The following is an 18,943-nucleotide window of genomic DNA, read 5'->3' as shown; positions in this document are numbered from 1 at the left end:
TTTTCAATCATATTATGCAGGGGGACAGTCGACCTTCCCAAAGATTTGCAGAAGCCACCATAACTATTATAGCAAAACCGGGTAGCGATCCACTACTCCCTAGCTCCTACAGACCCATCTCACTCCTCAACACCGACTACAAGATATTCACCAAACTCTTAGCAAACAGATTGGCCCCTATATTACCATCCCTAATTTACCCCGATCAAACAGGCTTCGTAAAACATAGGAAATCAGTATGTAATATGTGCAAACTACAATTAATCCTTTATTACTATGAAAAAATGAGAAAAGAAGGTAATCTAAAAGACTTACCAGAAGCATGCCTACTCATGCTTGAAGCAGAAAAGGCTTTTGATAAAGTCCTATGGGACCACTTATACACAGTTGTAGAAAAATTTTGGTTTCGGGGCCAATTTACAACAGCCATCAAAGCCATTTACACAAATCCCACAGCATCTATCCTCATAAACGGAAACACATCCCCTTCCTTCTCACTTAAAAGAGGTACCTGACAAGGATGCCTATTATCCCTCCTATTATTCGATCTTACCATTGAACCACTAGCCATCCAGATTAGAAACCAGATCGCCAGCTTGCAAATAGGAAAATCAGAACTACACCTTTCGCTATTCGAAGATGGCATGATACTGTACATTAGCAACCCCCACATCAATGCCCCCAAGATTATGACCATTATAGAGAAATTTGGGAATATTTCAGGATACCAGGTAAACCAAACTAAATCTGAACTCTTCTGGCTCACCCCACAACACAACCAAAAAAGTGGAAATTTGGATTTTAAACTAATAACCACTAATTTTACATACCTGGGAATTAAACTTCCAAATAACACTGACTCAAATTATAAGCCACTATTATCAGAAATCAAATCCCTACTTAAGACCTGGAGAGCTCCTATCCTAACAGCCAATAGAATTTTAGCAGCTATAATCCTATTGGCTGATTGGAACAGCCAATAGGATTTTAGCAGCTCTAATCCTATTGGCTGATTGAAATATTTCAGCCAATAGGAATGCAATGGACGCCATCTTGGATGACGTCACTTGCATTGAAGTTCCAGTTTACGGCGGCGACTGTATAAAGAGGATGCTCCGCACCTGATGTCTTCATTATGAACCCGCTCCGTGCCGGAAGGATGAAGTTAGAAGATGCCACCTGGATGAAGACTTCTTGCTGCCTGGATGAGGACTTTGCCGGCTGGATGAAGATGGAAGAGGTTCCATAGGTTTTTTTAGATAGTTATTTTATTTGGGGGGGGATTGGTTGTGGGGGTGGTGGGTTTTACTGTTCGTTGTTTCTATTTTTCTTACAGGTAAAAGAGCTGATATCTTTGGGGCAATGCCCCACCAAAGGCCCTTTTAAGGGCCATTGGTAGTTTATTGTAGGCTAGGGTTTTTTTATTTTGGGGGGCTTTTTATTTTGATAGGGCTATTAGATTAGGTGTAATTCTTTTTCATTTTTGATAATTTGTTTCTTATTTTTCGTAATTTAGTGTGTTTTTTTTGTAATTTAGTTATTTTATTTTTTGTAATTAGATACTTTTTGTAATCATTAGAGTAGTGTTAAGATTTTTTAAATGTGTAGTTTAGTTTAATTGAATTGGTAGTTAGTTTAATTGTAGTATATTAATTATCTTAGTTTAATTGTTAGTTTAAAATTAATGTATTTAATTTGACAGGTGAGTTTTAATTTAATTTAAGATAGGGAAATTGTAATTTTAATATAAAGTTAGGGGGGCATTAGGTTTAGGGGTTAATAGTTTATTTAAGTATATTTCATTGTGGGGGGCTTGCGGTTTAGGGGTTAATAGGTTTATTATAGCGGCGGTGTGGGCGGACGGCAGATTAGGGGTTCATTATATTTAAATAGTGTTTGCAATGCGGGAGGGTGGCAGTTTAGGGGTTAATAGGTTTATTACAGTGGCGATGTTGTCGGGGAGCGGTAGAATAGGGGTTAATACATTTTAATAGTGGCGGCGAAGTCCAGAGCGGAAGATTAGGGGTTAATAACTTTATTATAGTGTTTGTGATGCGGGAGGGCCTCGATTTAGGGGTTAATAGGTAGTTTATGGGTGTTAGTGTACTTTTTAACAATTTAGTTATGAGTTTTATGGTACAGCTTTGTAACGTAAAACTCATAACTACTGACTTTAGATGGCAGTACGGATCTTGTGGTTATAGAGTGTACCGCTCACTTTTTGGCGATATGGGAGTCCCATTGAAAAAGGACTTTTTTTAAAGTGCGGTACTGACGTTGTGTGACTGGCTAAAAGGTGTGCGGTACACCTATACCTACAAGACTTGTAATAGTAGCGTTAGGGAAAATGAAGCATTATGGGCCAAAACTCGTAATCTAGCTGAATATTTGAAAAGTGGAAAATATGTAAGTGATACCTTGTTAATTTACTATGCAAAGACAATCTTTAGAGCTACTTCATAGGGAAGGACTTTGAACCAGGCCACTACTCTAATAAGATGACACAGTTTCATAAACCTTAAAGGAAATCACCAGAAAGCTAAGCTGATGAACAACATTTTCATATATTAGAAACCTAAGGACAGTACAGACTATAATCAAGTTGCAATTGAAAAAAGTCCTACCACCAAACCACTGATATGTATGAAACCTTTGTCGCTTTGTTATTTATATTTCATGTCTGGTTAGCCCACTTGGTTAAACGTTAAAATCAGGTTTGCGTGCGAGTATGTTTTTGTTTTCACTTTTAACACTCCATTGAAGTCTATGGGAGAATACGTTAACCTGGTTTCAATATTCCAACTTCAGCATTTTGCGCACGTCGATTTATCGCTGATGCAAAAACCTTTTACTTACAACTTGTAATATGCACGCAACCAGACACGTGAAGAAAAGCTTACTTCTAGTAGTGTTAATGTGCAAGCAGGAGCACAAAATACCACTCTAGTCCTATGATTGTACGTACTGAGTCAGATTATTGATTATAGATTATTTACATCAAAATACAGTAATAGAAAAGACTTCTCTTATGTGCTCAATGACTCAATGAGCGAAATAAATCAGACAACTAGACTTGACCTGCTTAGCCACAATCTCCACGTTACAAACCAATGAATATACACCAATAAAAAAGTTTAGTGAGACTAATAAGATGTGAACACAATGTAAACAGAGTGCTAAAACCATAAAATAGTGCACTATACATCCATTCAAAGACCTTTAAGTATCATCTGATGCATTTCACCTCAGCTTTATCAAAGATGACATTATTGAATGGATGTACAGGGATTTACAACCCTCACAAACTTGAAATATATTAACCCCATGCACCATATGGACGTAGGTACTACATCACACAGTACTTTGCCCAGTGTACTGTATTGATGTACTTCCTACATCCAACACTATAGAGCATGCTGCCGCGGTCCCAGCTGTCAGCTTAGATAGCCGAGACTGCAGCCAGAGGTGTGGTGGTTTGGTGGATGGTGTAGGAGGGAGGGAGGTAGATGGGTGGGCGGCCCATCACCAGAAGAAAGTACCTAAGATGGCGGAGACCATTGGGTGTGGGGAGGGTTAGAGAGCTGTTTGGGAGGGATTATGGAGGTGGGAGGGTAAGGGGGGATCCTATTCTGCAGAGAATAAAAAATAAATAAAATAAATAATTAAAAAAATAATAATAATAATAACAAAACTTAATACTTGCAGATTGTCTGCCAGTACCTAAGATGGTGGTGAAAGGTGTGTGGGGGATGGGAGAGAGATGTTTGGGAGGGATCAGGTGTTAGATGGGAGGGTAATCTTTACAGAATGCTATTACCGTTGTCAGCTAACAAATTAACCCCTTGACTGCTTGCAATTTCAGAAGTGTGGTGCACAGTTGCAATTAGCAGTCTTCTAACTACCAAAAAGCAATGGCAATGCCATGCATGTCTGCTATTTCTGAATAAAGGGGATACCATAGAAGCTTTTACAACCATTTGTGTTATGACTCCACAAGCGGTATGAGGAACCCAAAGTTTGTGAGAAAGTTAACGTTTTTTTATATGACCACATTTGGTGGCAAAATGGTTGCATGAAATATACCAAAATGGACCTAGACAATACCTTGGATTGTCTACTAAATAAATATATAGTTTTGATAAGTAAATTAAAAGTTTTCCTCTGAAATTAACAGTACTAACAGGGTTAAGAGACGTTATATTGTTGAAGATGTTACATATAGTAGTTGAAGAAAAACTTCTTAAAATGTGAGAAATTTACGAAAAAAGGGTCATAATTTGATGGCAGAAAATTAAAAATAAATTTGTGAGGAAATATAAACCAATAGTAGCTATGACGTGCAACTGCCTCTTTTCCAGCATTTATTTCAAATAATCCAATAAGGAATGGTCATTGATCAGTTGGGTTTATTTGAAAATTCAGTTGAAAAGTGAGCCACATAAGGATTACCTGAAAGTTGCTGAGGAGGAACTAAATGTAGCCACCAATTAGCAAGCGCTACCCAGTGTGCTGAACCAAAAATGGGCTTGCTTGTAAGCTTACATTCCAGCTTTTTCAAATAAAGATACCAAGAGAATGAAGAAAAAACGATAATAGGAGTAAATTAGAAAGCTGCTTAAAATTGCATGCTCTATCTGAATCATGAAAGAAAAAATGTGGGTTCAGTATCCCTTTAAAGGAATATTAAACACTATATAAATGCTAGATAGAATGATGTATTCAAGGAAAAGATTAGTCTGAGAATAACATTTAGATGTATTTTTTTAAAGTTTCATTAGCTGTTTAAATATTTACAAAATAAGTGTATCATTTTAGTGTCTATAAAATATTTGGGGCTGCCATGTTGTAACTTAGGTTACTTTCTCTGCTGTGGCCAATTAGGGACAGTTATAAAAAGGTCGCTAGAGTGTGCAGCCAATGGCTGTGTGGAATATAACAGTGTTCTGCACTTCCATTTCTAACAGGGACTGAAAAGCTCCCAATTTCAGAATGGAATTACAGGAAAAGGGGACAACATAAATAATAAAAGTATATTGCTGAGATTTTATATATATATATATATATATATATATATATATATATATATATATATATATATATATATATATATATATATATACGATCTGTCATTTTATATTACCGTCTCAAAGTGTTTTATGTCTCCTTAAAAACACTGGAATTGTATCCAGTTCAACAGCAAAACAAAAATTTGTATTATTATCGGGTTATTAAAACTTTTATGTCTGGTCAGAGTGGCAAAATATAATCAACAAATTTAAAATGTAAATATAAAATTATTATATGAATTATTATTTTTTATTTTTTTAAATAACACAATGGATCCATACAACATGTCTGATTGTAATTCTCCAGTGGTAAATAAAATGGAAAAGATTAGGAAGACTGATTAGGTGTGAACACAATGGGGCCTATCTATCAAGCTCCGAAAGGAGCTTGACGGTCCGTGTTTCTGGCGACTCAGAAACAGCAGTTATGAAGCAGCGGTCACAAAGACCGCTGCTCCATAACCTGTCCGCCTGCTCTGAGCAGGCGGACAGACATCGCTGGAAATCAACCCGATCGAGTACAATCGGGTTGATTGACACCCCCCTGCTGGCGGCCCATTGGGGGGCGGCATTGCACCAGCAGCTCTTGTGAGCTGCTGGTGCAATGCTGAATACGGAGAGCGTATTGCTCTCCGTATTCAGCGAGGTCTGGCGGACCTGATCCGCACTGTCGGATCAGGTCCGCCAGACCTTGTTAAATAGAGGCCAATGTAACACATTTTCAAGTGAATTTTCAAATAACCCCAACTGATCAATGACCATTCCTATTGGATGAGTAGAAATAAATGCTGGAAAGTGGCAGTTGCACATGCAATAGCTACTATTCTTTATATTTCTTCACAAATTTCTTTTTTTTTTAAGTAATATTTCTTTTTATTTAAAGGGACATGAAGCCCAAAAGTTTGTTGATGAAGCAGCAATGCACTACTGGTTGCTAACAGAACACATGGGTGAGCCAATGACAATTGGTTTATATATGTAGTCACCATTTAGCAACTAGAACCTAGGTGTCACGCCGCTCTAGCCATTGCTAGGGGCACGGCGTCTCCTTCCCTGCTCGTTGCCAGGGGCTGTGTCAGGTCTGGATACGTGCGCCACTGACGTCATCGCTGCACACTCTTCTCTCTCTGATGCCGGTCCTGACGCCTCTGGCGCGAATCCTGTGCCTATGTAAGGGTTTTCAAATCGATCTATCTATCACTGCCCAAGTATAGGTGTTACTTTGTGTGCTCCTAGGTGTGATAGATTGTTTCTGCTATTTGCCTTATTGTTGATAAACCCTTCATGTCTGACTACTCTGCCTGATTAACCCCTAAATTGCTGGATTGATGTACTGCTACTGAACTCTGCTTGTCTGACTACTCTGCCTGATTAACCCCTAAATTGCTGGATTGATGTACTGCTACTGAACTCTGCTTGTCTGTCTAATCTGCCTGTTTAACCCCTAAATTGCTGGATTGATGTACTGCTACTGAACTCTGTTTGTCTGACTACTCTGCCTGATTAACCCCTATTGTTCTGGATTGCTTCACCATTGCCAAACGCTGCCTGCCTGACCATTCTAGTTGTTTACCCTTGGACTGCTTTACCGTTGCCAAACCCTGCATGCCTGACCATTCTAGTGGTTCACCTTTGGACTGCTTTACCGTTGCCGCCATCTTGCAAACTTTCTCTGCTCTGGGATATTCCCTATCATTGCGGCTCGACGCCAGGTTAAGAAGACTACTGGCCGAGTTCGGTCTGATAGAGGAGTATCCCACGAGCATAACATTGTACTTGGGCCATAGAGCCAGATGTGGTGGCACTAGCAGTTTATCTTCAGGAACAGATGTTGGGAACCCATACCACACAGTTGCAGAATATGGATTCCAAGCTAGAGGCTATAACCGCTCAGCTTTCTTTACTTGTTACTGTGAGGAATACCGCTCCTGTTGTTGTACCGCCAGTCTCTGCTCCTGGTACTGCGGCTTCTTCCTCTGCTTCTGGACGTATACCCCGGATACCATTGTATGACAAGTATGAAGGTACTACTGATTGCAGGGGTTTTCTTAACCAATGCAGGCTGCACTTCCGCAATGATCCTCACAACTTTCAGTCTCTCCAGTCAAGGGTCACCATTATAATTTCCTTACTGAAAGACAAGGCCCTAGCCTGGGTCTCTCCCCTTTTGGAACAGAACGCTCCACTCCTGAACGATGCTGATGCCTTCAATTCTACACTTCTGTCTTTGGGACTTCTGGCTGTACTTCTGCTGCAGAATTGTCTCTCCTAGATCTCCACCAGGGCAATAGAACTGTGGCACAATTTGCCATTGAGTTTCGCACCTTGGCACTAGAGACTAGTTGGGATGGCAGTGCCCTCAAGGCAGCCATTCCCCAGCACAGCCTGTCATCCTTGGTCTTCCTTGGCTTCGGATACACAATCCACAGTTTGACTGGGCGGAAGGACAACTGGCCTCCTGGGGTACCTCCTGTTTCCACTCTTGCCTTGCTAAAGTCACTCATCTGCTCTGCATTCCCATAGCCAGTATACAGACTCCTCCAAACCTTCCCTAAGTATATGCAGACTTTGCAGATGTGTTTGAGAAAAAAGCAGCTGACGTGCTGCCACCCCACCGTCCTTATGACTGCAAGATCGACCTCTTTCCCAGAGCCCCACTTCCTAAAGTAAAGGGAGGACTTATCCACTCTCCAAAGCTGAAACCAAATCTATGGAGATGTACATCCAAGAGAACCTAGTTGAAGATTTAATTCGCCCTTCCTCCTCTCCTGCTGGGGCAGACTTCTTTTTCGTCAGTAAGAAGGATGGTGGACTCAGACCCTGCATCGACTATAGGGCCTTGAACAACATAACTATTAAGAATCGCTATCCCATTCCTTTGATCACCGAACTTTATGACTCACTCCAGGATGCTCACTTCTTCACTAAGTTAGACTTATGTGGGGCATACAACCTCATTCATATAATCCCAGACCATGAATGGAAGACTGCCTTCAACACAAGGTCAGGGCATTACGAATACCTCGTAATGCCCTTTGGGTTGTGTAACGCCCTTGTACTCTTCCAGGCATTTGTCAATGATGTCTTCCATGACCCCCTCAACCGCCTTGTCATCGTCTATCTGGATGACATTCTTATTTTCTCTTCCACTCTGGAGGAGCATCATAAGCATGTGAGACAGGTACTTCAACGTCTCAGATACAATTATTTGGTAGCCAAGCTAGAAAAATTTGAGTTTGACCAAGTCCAGATCCAGTTCATAGGTTATTTCATCTCGAAGGAGGGTTTTGCCATGGATCCTGCTAAACTCACCGCAGTTCTAGAATGGCCTCAACCTACTTCATTTAAAGGAACTACAGAGATTCTTGGGGTTCTCCAATTATTACCGCAAGTTTATAAATAACTTTTCTCAAACAGTCACTCCACTCACTGAATTGACAAAACGGACCAAAGACTGTAAACATTGGCCTCCTGAAGCCATTAATGCCTTCTCTCGTCTGAAGAAGGCTTTCTGTTCTACTCCTGTGCTCCGCCATCCTGATCCTGACCTACAGTTCACCTTAGAGGTTGATGCCTCCGAGATAGGGGCTAGAGCAGTTCTAACCCAAAGGGATCCCTTGACTTCCAAGTCACAACCTGTAGCCTTTTTCTCTAAATGCTTTACTCCTGCAGAGAGGAATTACGATGTGGGTAATTGTGAACTCTTAGCCATTAAGTTGGCTTTGACTGAATGGTGTCATTGGTTAGAGGGCACCGCCAATCCCATTCAGATTCTTACCAAACACAAGAATCTGACTTACCTAGAGACTGCTCATCGACTCAATCTTCGACAGGCCAGGTGGGCCTTGTTCTTTTACTGTTTTAACTTTGTGGTCTCTTATCTTACTGGGACCAAGAACAAGAAGGCAGACGCCCTTTCCCGTCAGTTCCCTTACTCAAGTGATTCCTCTGAAGCTCCTATTGAACACATCATACCTCTCTCCTGTGTGGTTGCTCAACTAAATACCACCCTTCTGCAAAGACTGCAATGTGCCCAGTCCAGTAAACCTCCTGGAGCCCCCGTGGCCTCCGATATCCTCTTTGTGCCTCTGAACCTGCTCTCCCCTGTGCTATCCTGGGCTCATGATAGTAAACTCTCAGGACATCCTGGTTTGACTAGGACCTTTAAGCGTCTTTCCCAACATGTATGGTGGCCTACTATGAAGTCTGATGCTCAGGATTATGTGAAAGCCTGCACAACTTGTGCTGTCAACAAAACTCCCCGATCCTTGCCTCCTGGCTTGCTCCAACCATTGTCCATTCCCAAACAACCATGGACACACATAACTATGGACTTCATTGTGGACCTCCCACCTTCTGACCACCATACAGTTATCTGGGTTGTTGTGGATTGGTTCTCCAGACTGGCTCATTTTGTACCCTTAATGAAACTGCCATCGGCCCAGGAATTATCGTCTCTTTTTCTCTTGCATGTGGTACAACTTCATGGCATTGCTGTGAATATTGTTTCCGACAGAGGTCCACAATTCATCTCTACCTTTTGGAGAGCCTTTTGCAAGTTGATTGGAACCACTGTTTCCTTGTCTTCTGGCTACCATCCTCAAACCAATAGACTAACTTAGAGGGTAAACCAGGATCTCGAGGCCTACCTTAGAGCCTTCATCAATTCTCTCCATACCAATTGGTCTGATTGCAGCCCTTAGCCGAGCTGGCAAGAAACACTCATTGGCACTCTTCTCTATGATGTTCTCCATTTCAAGTTGCAGCAGGGTATCAACCTCGTGTCTTCCCTCTTTCTGCTTAGTCCACCTGTGGTTCCTGCTGCAGACCGTCATGTTACTGAACTCACCACTCATTGGTGATGTATTTACTCTCAGCTACGTTCAGCTGTCTCTAGATATAAAAAGTTTGCTTATCGTCATAGAGCTACATGCCATCTCAGTAGGTGAACGTGTTTGGGTCTCTACTCAACATATTTGTCTACGTCAACCCTGTCACAAATTGGGGCCTAGGTTTATTGGTCCTTACAAAGTTTTGAAAAGACTGTCTCCTGTTGCCTACAAAGTGGCCTTGTCCAAAACCTTGCGCATACACCCAGTCTTCCACATCTCACTACTCAAGCCTTATATCAGGAATAGATTTTCCCGGCTCCAAGCTCCTCCTCCACCGCTCCTGGTCCGTGGTGACCCTGAATATGAGGTAGCTAAGATCCTGGACTCCAGATACAGGTGCAGACAACTGCAGTATTTGATACATTGGAAGGGTTACTCTGTGGTAGATCGTTCCTGGGTTCCTGCCCGTGATGTGCATGCTCAAACTTTGGTCTCCAAATTCCATGCTGCTCATCCTTTGAGGCTGACTTTGGTTCCCGGAGGGAACCCTTGTGGAGGGGGCTATGTCACGCCGCTCTAGCCATTGCTAGGGGTGCAGCGTCTCCTTCCCTGCTCATTGCCAGGGGCTGTGTCGGGTTCGGATGCATGCGGTGCTGACATCATTGCTGCACGTTCCTCTCTCTCTGATGCCTGTCCTGACGCCTCTGGCGTGAATCCTGAGCCTATGTAAGTGTTTTCAAATCGATCTATCACTGCCCAAGTATAGGTGTTACTTTGTTTGCTCCTGGGTGTGATAGATCGTTTCTGCTATTTGCCTTATTGTTGATGAACCCTGCCTGTCTGACTACTCTGCCTGATTAACCCCTAAATTACTGGATTGATGTACTGCTACTGAATTCTGCTTGTCTGACTACTCTGCTTGATTAACATCTATTGTGCTGGTTTGCTTTACCGTTGCCAAACCTGCCTGCCTGACCATTCTAGTGATTTACCTGGACTACTTTACCGTTGCCACTGAAGACTATCCTGCCTGTGGTGGGTGCTATTTATCTCATCTTGCAAACTTTCTCTGCTCTGGGATATTCCCTATCATTCTGGCTTGACGCCGGGATAAGAAGACTACTGGCCGAGTTCAGTCTATCCCACAAGCATAACACTAGTTTATTTGCTGCTGAACATTCCTAGATAAACCTTTCAGCAATGGATAACAAGAGAAGGAAGCAAATTAAATAATAGAAGTAAATTGGAAAGTTGTTTAAAATTGTATGCTCTGTCTAAATCATGAATGTCTAATTATGACTTTACTGTGCCTTTAAGTTATTTAAGGGTCAATGGGGTGTCTTATGTTAGGTAGTATTCTTCTGAGGGGTCAGTTTAAGTGGGGGTTCTTGTGTTGAGAGTGCTCACTGTGAGGTGTCTTAGTGTATGAGTTTAGTTGAAGTGTAGGGATATTTAGTTAAGGGTGAAATCAGTAGCTATATCTTAGGGTAGACTTTAGTTTAGGTGACAGAATATTCAGGTAATGGTCTGTTTAGGTGTAGGTCTAAGAGTGGGGTCAGTTTAGTTGGGGGGGGTCTTGTGGTTGGAGTCCATTGATGGGTCTTAGAGTATGGTTCAGTTGAGGTGGGAGCGCCTTAGTTTAGGAAAGAGTTTAGGAATGAGGTCAGTTGGGGGTTCTTGCAGTGGAGGGGGGATTTTTACCAATGGGAAGCTGATGGTTTAGCATTTAATAGCTGGGGGGGGCAGACGTGGACCCCTTGCTCAGTGTTCTTAAATGAATATTGCTGCACCTCACTAATGAGGCACAATGAAGGCCGAAACAATGACCTGGGGTTGCCGTGTTCCTTGTTCAGTGAGGAATTGCCTGGTACTTCTGCGCTGGACTGACCTTGATAGGCGGGATGAGACTGATATAATACAGGAATGTTCTACTCTGTGAAAAACATTACTGGGCTAAAAAGAAGCTTAATCCGGGTGGTAAATCGCCATAGTACAAGCTAACAAGTTATTCAGCTGGTTGTTCATTCCTGAGAGTGCGCTTAGAAGTTGAAAGTAAAATGTTTGTGCACAAGCTCTAACCCAAAGCACACAAAAAGACGGACTTCTAATAAAGTAATGTTAATGTATAGGGACATATTTATCAAGCTCTGTATGCCCCGTGTTGAAGGCTCGCCAGAAACAGAAGTTATGAAGCAGTAGTCTAAAGACCGCTGCTCCATAACCTGTCTGCCTGCTCTGAGGCGGCGGACAGAAATCAACCCAATCGAATATGATCGGGTTGATTGGCGGCATTTCACCAGCAGTTCACAAGAACTGCTGGTGCACTGATAAATGCCGAGAGCGTATATCGGATCATGTCCACTCGCACAATCATAAATATGCCCCATATTCCATAGATTTCAATGGTTGCGCTGAAGTAAATGCGTTTACTTTCAACTCGTAATACACGTATTGCTTCTGATGCATACAAAGAGCTGCAATAAAACCCCTTATCGTTCGCGCACAGCGCACCATTTGTAATCTAACCCTATGTTTGATGTTAATCTGTTTTATACTATGTTACCTAGACTTGCTTTTTACTATTATGTTTGTTAAATGCTAAAAAAAACACACATTTGAAATCACTGTTCTTTTCTAGGATTAAAAGGGGTCTTTATTGCAAATTTACTAAATTGCTGCTAATGTGACTAACATATCTTCTAAGTAGGGCATAATTATATATAATAACATTGCCATAACTGTGCATTAAAACTTATTTTGCTGACCATATAATTGCAGAAAGCTTCAACAAAATATAAATTGTTGAGTGATTAGGAAAGTAGTTTTGTGCAGAAACAAAGCCCAGTGCACAAATATTGTGTTGTCTTTTCAAACATATTTGAAATCTATTGTTAGCATATATGATATTGATTTTATTATTTTATATATAATTAATTTTTCTGTCCATCTGTCCATGTATTAAATTTGATAGATGTTTAAGCTTTAATAACATAGGTTTGTAAGAATTAAGACGTCGATAGGGCCGCAATTCTAGATAACTAAAGAAATGTAGTACATATATTATGGGCTAGAATTAGGCTGACCATATTGCCGCTTTAAAAAGGGACACATATGAAAAATACATATGTCAGGGCCATTTTCAGGGCTGTTTAAAGAAATGGTTTTGTATAAGAACCCTCACATATGTATTTTTCATATGTGTTCCTTCTTAAAGCGGCAATATGGTCAGCCTAGCTAGAATACAAGTGGTGCGCTAACAGTTGCGCACAAGCAAAAAGGGGTTTATTGGGGCTCTTTGCACGAGTCCGAAAAAGCACACGTATTACAGATTGAGGGTAATTGAATTTAAAGCGTGTCGGGACAGCGTAACTGTTACGCAGGTCAAAAACGTTGCACCAAAAACATCAAAAATACATTTAAAAGTACAGTTACAATCATAATAACACTATCTAATAAAAATGATTAAAATAAAAAATTGCACAAAAATATGAGGTCTCTGGTGTTAAGGAAAAAAATACTACAAAGGCCTTTAACATAGAAATACATACATATACATGTCTAAATATGTTTATAAATTTATATAGAGTGAGGGAAAAAATGATTCGATCCCCTGCTGATTGTTATCTGTATAAAAGACATATGTCCACAGAAACAATCAATCAGATTCCAAACTCTCTACCATGGCCAAGACCAAAGGGATAGGCAAGGTGTCCGTGACTAGCCCTTGCAGTGTCCACCTCAACCTTAGTATATCTTTTCTTTCTAATTAAATAATAGGAATAAAGTGTGAATAAAATTAGTGGCTTGTCAAGAGACTGCTAGGGATATTGGGGGATAAGTTATGGAATAAATAAAGCCTCAGTGAAATACTGTATGTGTATCTGCATCTGTATAATAACACCCAGCTCTATACAAAGACACAGTAGTGACACTGGCACATGCGTATAGCCAGACAAGGGCTGGTTATAGGGTCAGTGGTATCTGTATCAGTATAATAACACCCAGCACTATATAATGACACAGTAGTGACACTGGCACATGGGTATAGCCAGAGGAGGGCTGGGTATAGAATCAGAGGTATCTGCATCAGTATAATAACACCCATCACTATATAATGACACAGTAGTGACACTGGCTAATGGGTATAGCCAGAGGAGGGCTGGTTATAAGATCAGTGGTATATGCATCAGTATAATAACACCAAGCACTATAACCAAGTTTCATTAACAATGAGAACTGTGAGGAATCAGCCCAGAACTACACAGGAGGATCTTGTCAATGATCTCAAGGCAGCTGGGACCATAGTCACCAAGAAAACAATTGGTAACACACTACACCATGAAGGACTGAAATCCTGCTGCACCCGCAAGGTCCCCCTGCTCAAGAAAGCACATATACAGGCCTGCCTGAAGTTTGCCAATGAACATCTGAATGATTCAGAGGAGAACTGGGTGAAAGTGTTAGGAAGAAAGTATTTACCGTTGCAGATATCCGACACAGTGATGGGATAAAAGGTCTGAGCCAAATAGAGGTAGCAAGGAGCAGGCTTATTTGAAGTGGAGGATGGACCACACATCCATATACAAAAAAGAAGAAAAGCCGCTACCAAGCAACATCATGGTCTATGAGTAAGCGCCTTGTGGCGTGAAATGCGTAAGACGGTGGAGTTCTCCTCTTTTTGGTATGTGTGCCATTTTAATTTTGGAATAAAGTTGTTTTCTTATGATGTTGCTTGGTAGCGGCTTTTCTTCTTTTTTGTATCTGGGTGAAAGAGTTATGGTCAGAGTAGACCAAAATCGAGCTCTTTGGCATCAACTCAAATGGCCGTGTTTGGAGGAGGAGGAATGCTGCCTATGACCCCAAGAACACCATCCTAACCATCAAACATGGAGGTGGAAACATTATGCTTTGGGGGTGTTTTTCTGCTAAGGGGACAGGAGAACTTCACCGCATCAAAGGGACGATGGATGGGGCCATGTATCGTAAAATCTTGGGGGAGAACCTCCTTCCCTCAGCCAAGGCATTGAAAATGGGTCGTGGATGGGTATTCCAGCATGAAAAGGACCCAAAGCACACGGCCAAGGCAACAAAGGAGTGGCTCAAGAAGAAGCACATTAAGGTCCTGGAGTGGCCTAGCCAGTCTCCAGACCTTAATCCCATAGAAAATCTGTGGAGGGAGCTGAAGGTTCGAGTTGCTAAATGTTAGCCTCAAAACTTTAATGACTTGGAGAGGATCTGCAAAGTGGAGTGGAACAAAATCCCTCCTGAGATGTGTGCAAACCTGATGGCCAACTACAAGAAACATCTGACCTCTCTGATTACCAGCAAGGGTTTTGCCACCAAGTACTAAGTTATGTTTTGCAAAGGGGTCAAATACTTATTTCACTCATTATAATGCAAATCAATTTATAACATTTTTGAAATGCGTTTTTCTGGATTTTTTGTTGTAATTCTGTCTCTCACTGTTAAAATAAACCTACCATTAAAATTATAGACTTTCTTTGTCAGTGGGCAAACGTACAAAATCAGAAGGGGTCCAACTATTTTTTCCCCTTACTGTGTATTTTATATATATATATATATGTGTGTGTGTGTGTGTTCATCTGTATTTATATGTGTATATATGTATTTACAAACATATATATATGTATATATATATATACATATAAACACACACACACACAAATATATATATATATATATATATATATATATATATATATATATATATATGCATTGGAGCCCTTTGCAGTCTAGTAGCTGCAAACATATAAAATCAAATTTATGCAATATTAATTTATTCATGTTTAATAAAGTGTTTAACTGTGTATTTACTGTAAATATTTCACATTCCAATGTTCTTTACATAAGGGAATATGTTATAAGTATTTATAAATAGATATTCCTCTCTCTCTCTCTCTCTCTCTCTCTCTCTCTCTCTCTCTCTCTCTATATATATATATATATATATATACACAGGTATATATATATTTTACCAAAATACCATCAGATATATGTAGAAATATCTATTTATGAATAGATAGAACATATTCTATGCAAAGAACATTAGAATGTGAAATATTAATATTTTAATGTCGGGTTAAATGTGATCAGGTTTGTGCATGAGTAAGGGTATAAGGTTTTTTCTACTTTTCTTGCTCCATTGACTTATTTGGGGGAATATGTGAATGCGTTGTGATATTCTAACTTTGCCTTTTTGCGTGCGTCATGTAAGCGCAAAAGTGAAAACTTTTTGCTTTCAACTTGTAATACGCACGCTGCCGACGTACGTTAAAAAAACTCACTTCTATCAGAGTTAGCAGGAGCGATAAATAGTGCTCCACTCATAATCTAGCCCTATATGTGGACTAGTGTTCCTCAAAGGTTCTAATACATAGCATGGAAATATTAATTTGTATATTTAAATTGCAGCATGGAGAAACAAGTCAGAAGTACTTGTGGCAGAAGATATACAATTTTACAGTTTGGTACAAATTTAATGAATTTGTCAGGTTCACCAACATTTGTATCTTTCTCAATTTTCTGGTAAATCATATCAAAACATTTTTGGGCTGGTTACATATAATAATTTATGAGAAAAGGCTAGTGATCCTGTAAATGATATACAAGCTAAACAGAAGCCATTCCTATGTGAGTTGTGCAGACACCTGCACCCATATGACTATGCTCTGGCAAGGGGAGATTCCAGCGAGCACAGTGAATACCGAACAAAGCCGGCAGGAAGTGAAAAATCCCAGGAAGACCTTTCGGTAACATCGATTTAACAGGGTTTGCGACCTTCATTAATTGTCAAATCAATTAACCAATTAAAGAGCACATTAAAATACAATGCACTAGCATTGACAAGAAATTTGCAGCTTCGCGTGGCCAAGTAGCCGGACTGCGCATTACTCATGGGTGTGGTTGGCAAATAACAGGAGAGTCAATCTGTAGGCTACGGAGACCATGTGAGTTTGACTAATAGACCACCACTCCATGTTTCCAGAATCTGTACCCCACAGATCTCCCCCCTAGCATCACGTCACATAACTCTCATTTACAATTAACACCCACAAAAATCTAATTTTTGCAATTCACTGGCTCTGAAAGAGAGACCAACAGCCAATTGCATGTCTTGTGGTAGCTAATCCCCTATGGAGAAACACAGGTGGTCTTAAATCAGAATGGCTGACTAGCCACCACTCTTGCTCCTGTCCGTGCTTTGTCACTCAACCTTTATGTGATGTCTTTATAGCGGGTAACCAGATTAAAACTAGTTTTTTGCCCACTTACTGTCTGCAACCCTCTTTATTGGATAATACAGGACAGGAAAGTAAGGGGTTAATGTAGCATTCACTCTCACTCAATATTTAGTAATAAGGTATAAAAACATTCATACTTTAATGTTAAATGGTTAAAACCAGGATAAACATCCCTGATAATCAATTTAAACTACCCACAACCACCTATTTAACAAACGTTAAAAGAATAATGGCCGCCTATCACTCCTCTGTTTCCTGGCCGATAGCAGGAAACATTGGCATCAGGTGGCTGGAGTGAAAGGTTTATCCTGGTTTTAACCATTTAACATTAAAGTATGAATGTTTTTATACCTTATTACTAAATATTGAGTGAGAGTGAGTGCTACATTAACCCCTTACTTTCCTGTCCTGTATTATCCAATCTTGTTACCTTTAAGGGGCAGCACGGAAATTATATATTATTCCTATCTCACCAACATTTACAGTGTAGTGCCAGTTTTTTCTTTTTGGTTCCTGCAACCCTCTTTATACCTTCTTAAACCCTCCAACCTGTAACACAAGACTACCATAACTTCCCCCAAACCTATGCTGCAACCATACTCTTATAATATTAGGACCTGACTAAACTGCTACCAACACACACAATACAGTTCCCATTACAACCAAGGTTTAAATCCTTAAAGGGACAGTTTACTCAAAAATGTTCTCCCCTTTAATTTGTTCCCAATGATCCACTTTAACTGCTGGAGTGTATTAAATTGTTTACAAGTATTTCCATTGCACTTATATTGGCATTTGAAATAATGTATTTAGCCTGTGGTATCCCCACCCATACTGAAAGTTTTTGGCCTTAAGGCCAAGCTATGTTGACACAGCCAATAGAAGAAATTACACTCCCAGTGGATTATAGAAGAGATAAGGTGATAACATTTAAATTTTCCATTGTTCTCTCTAAGTATTGGTAATTGGTTTATGGACAGATATAAGATAAAGAAGCAGGTATATTTACACAATGTGATAAAATAATGAGATCTGATTATACCTACAAACTCAATCTATTTTATTAGGTTGTGGCTTCAAAACACAAAATCAGCTAATTCATATACACAAATAAGCCTTAAACAAGCAAATATCATCCATTTTATATTCTGCAGCTGGTAAAAAAGTAATTGGAAACACATTAAGGGAAAAACTATTTTATAGTATACTGTCACTTTAAGCCGCTCCCTTCCTAATTAGTCAGTACACTCTAGGAACAAAGAACTCTTTAGACTGACACGGATACACTGAGTGGAACAGTGGTGAAAGTTTCTTTATTAAGAGATTACAGTGACTTTTGATGAACCTTTTATATTTTATGTATTATGAGTGACTTTTTTAAATGACCAAGAGACAGACACAATTTAAGTGGTGCTATTTATTTACATAATTGTTTAATTTTAATCTCTATATAATTGTATTAGAACTATTTTTGGGAAGTCCACTTTCACTAGAGTGCTTTATGTTGTAGAATACATATTTTTTTATAAACTGTTTAAATTTCAGAAAGGAGATTAAAGTCAGAAGTAATTGTGGCAGAAGATACACAATTTTACAGTTCAGTACAAGTACATTTGAGGTACAAATAAAATAATTTGTATCGTTCTGAACTTTCTGGAAACTAATATAAAACCTTTTTTTGGGCTGGTTGACTGATCAGGACAGACAGGGATCATTGGTGTACTACTTGCTCAAGACATTGTCTAACGGCTTGATGAAAGATTACAGTCTGGTGAGTATGAAA

This window comes from Bombina bombina, chromosome 3, assembly GCF_027579735.1.
Source record: "Bombina bombina isolate aBomBom1 chromosome 3, aBomBom1.pri, whole genome shotgun sequence".
Taxonomy (NCBI): Eukaryota; Metazoa; Chordata; class Amphibia; order Anura; family Bombinatoridae; genus Bombina; species Bombina bombina.
Note: the sequence above shows the minus strand (reverse complement) of the source record.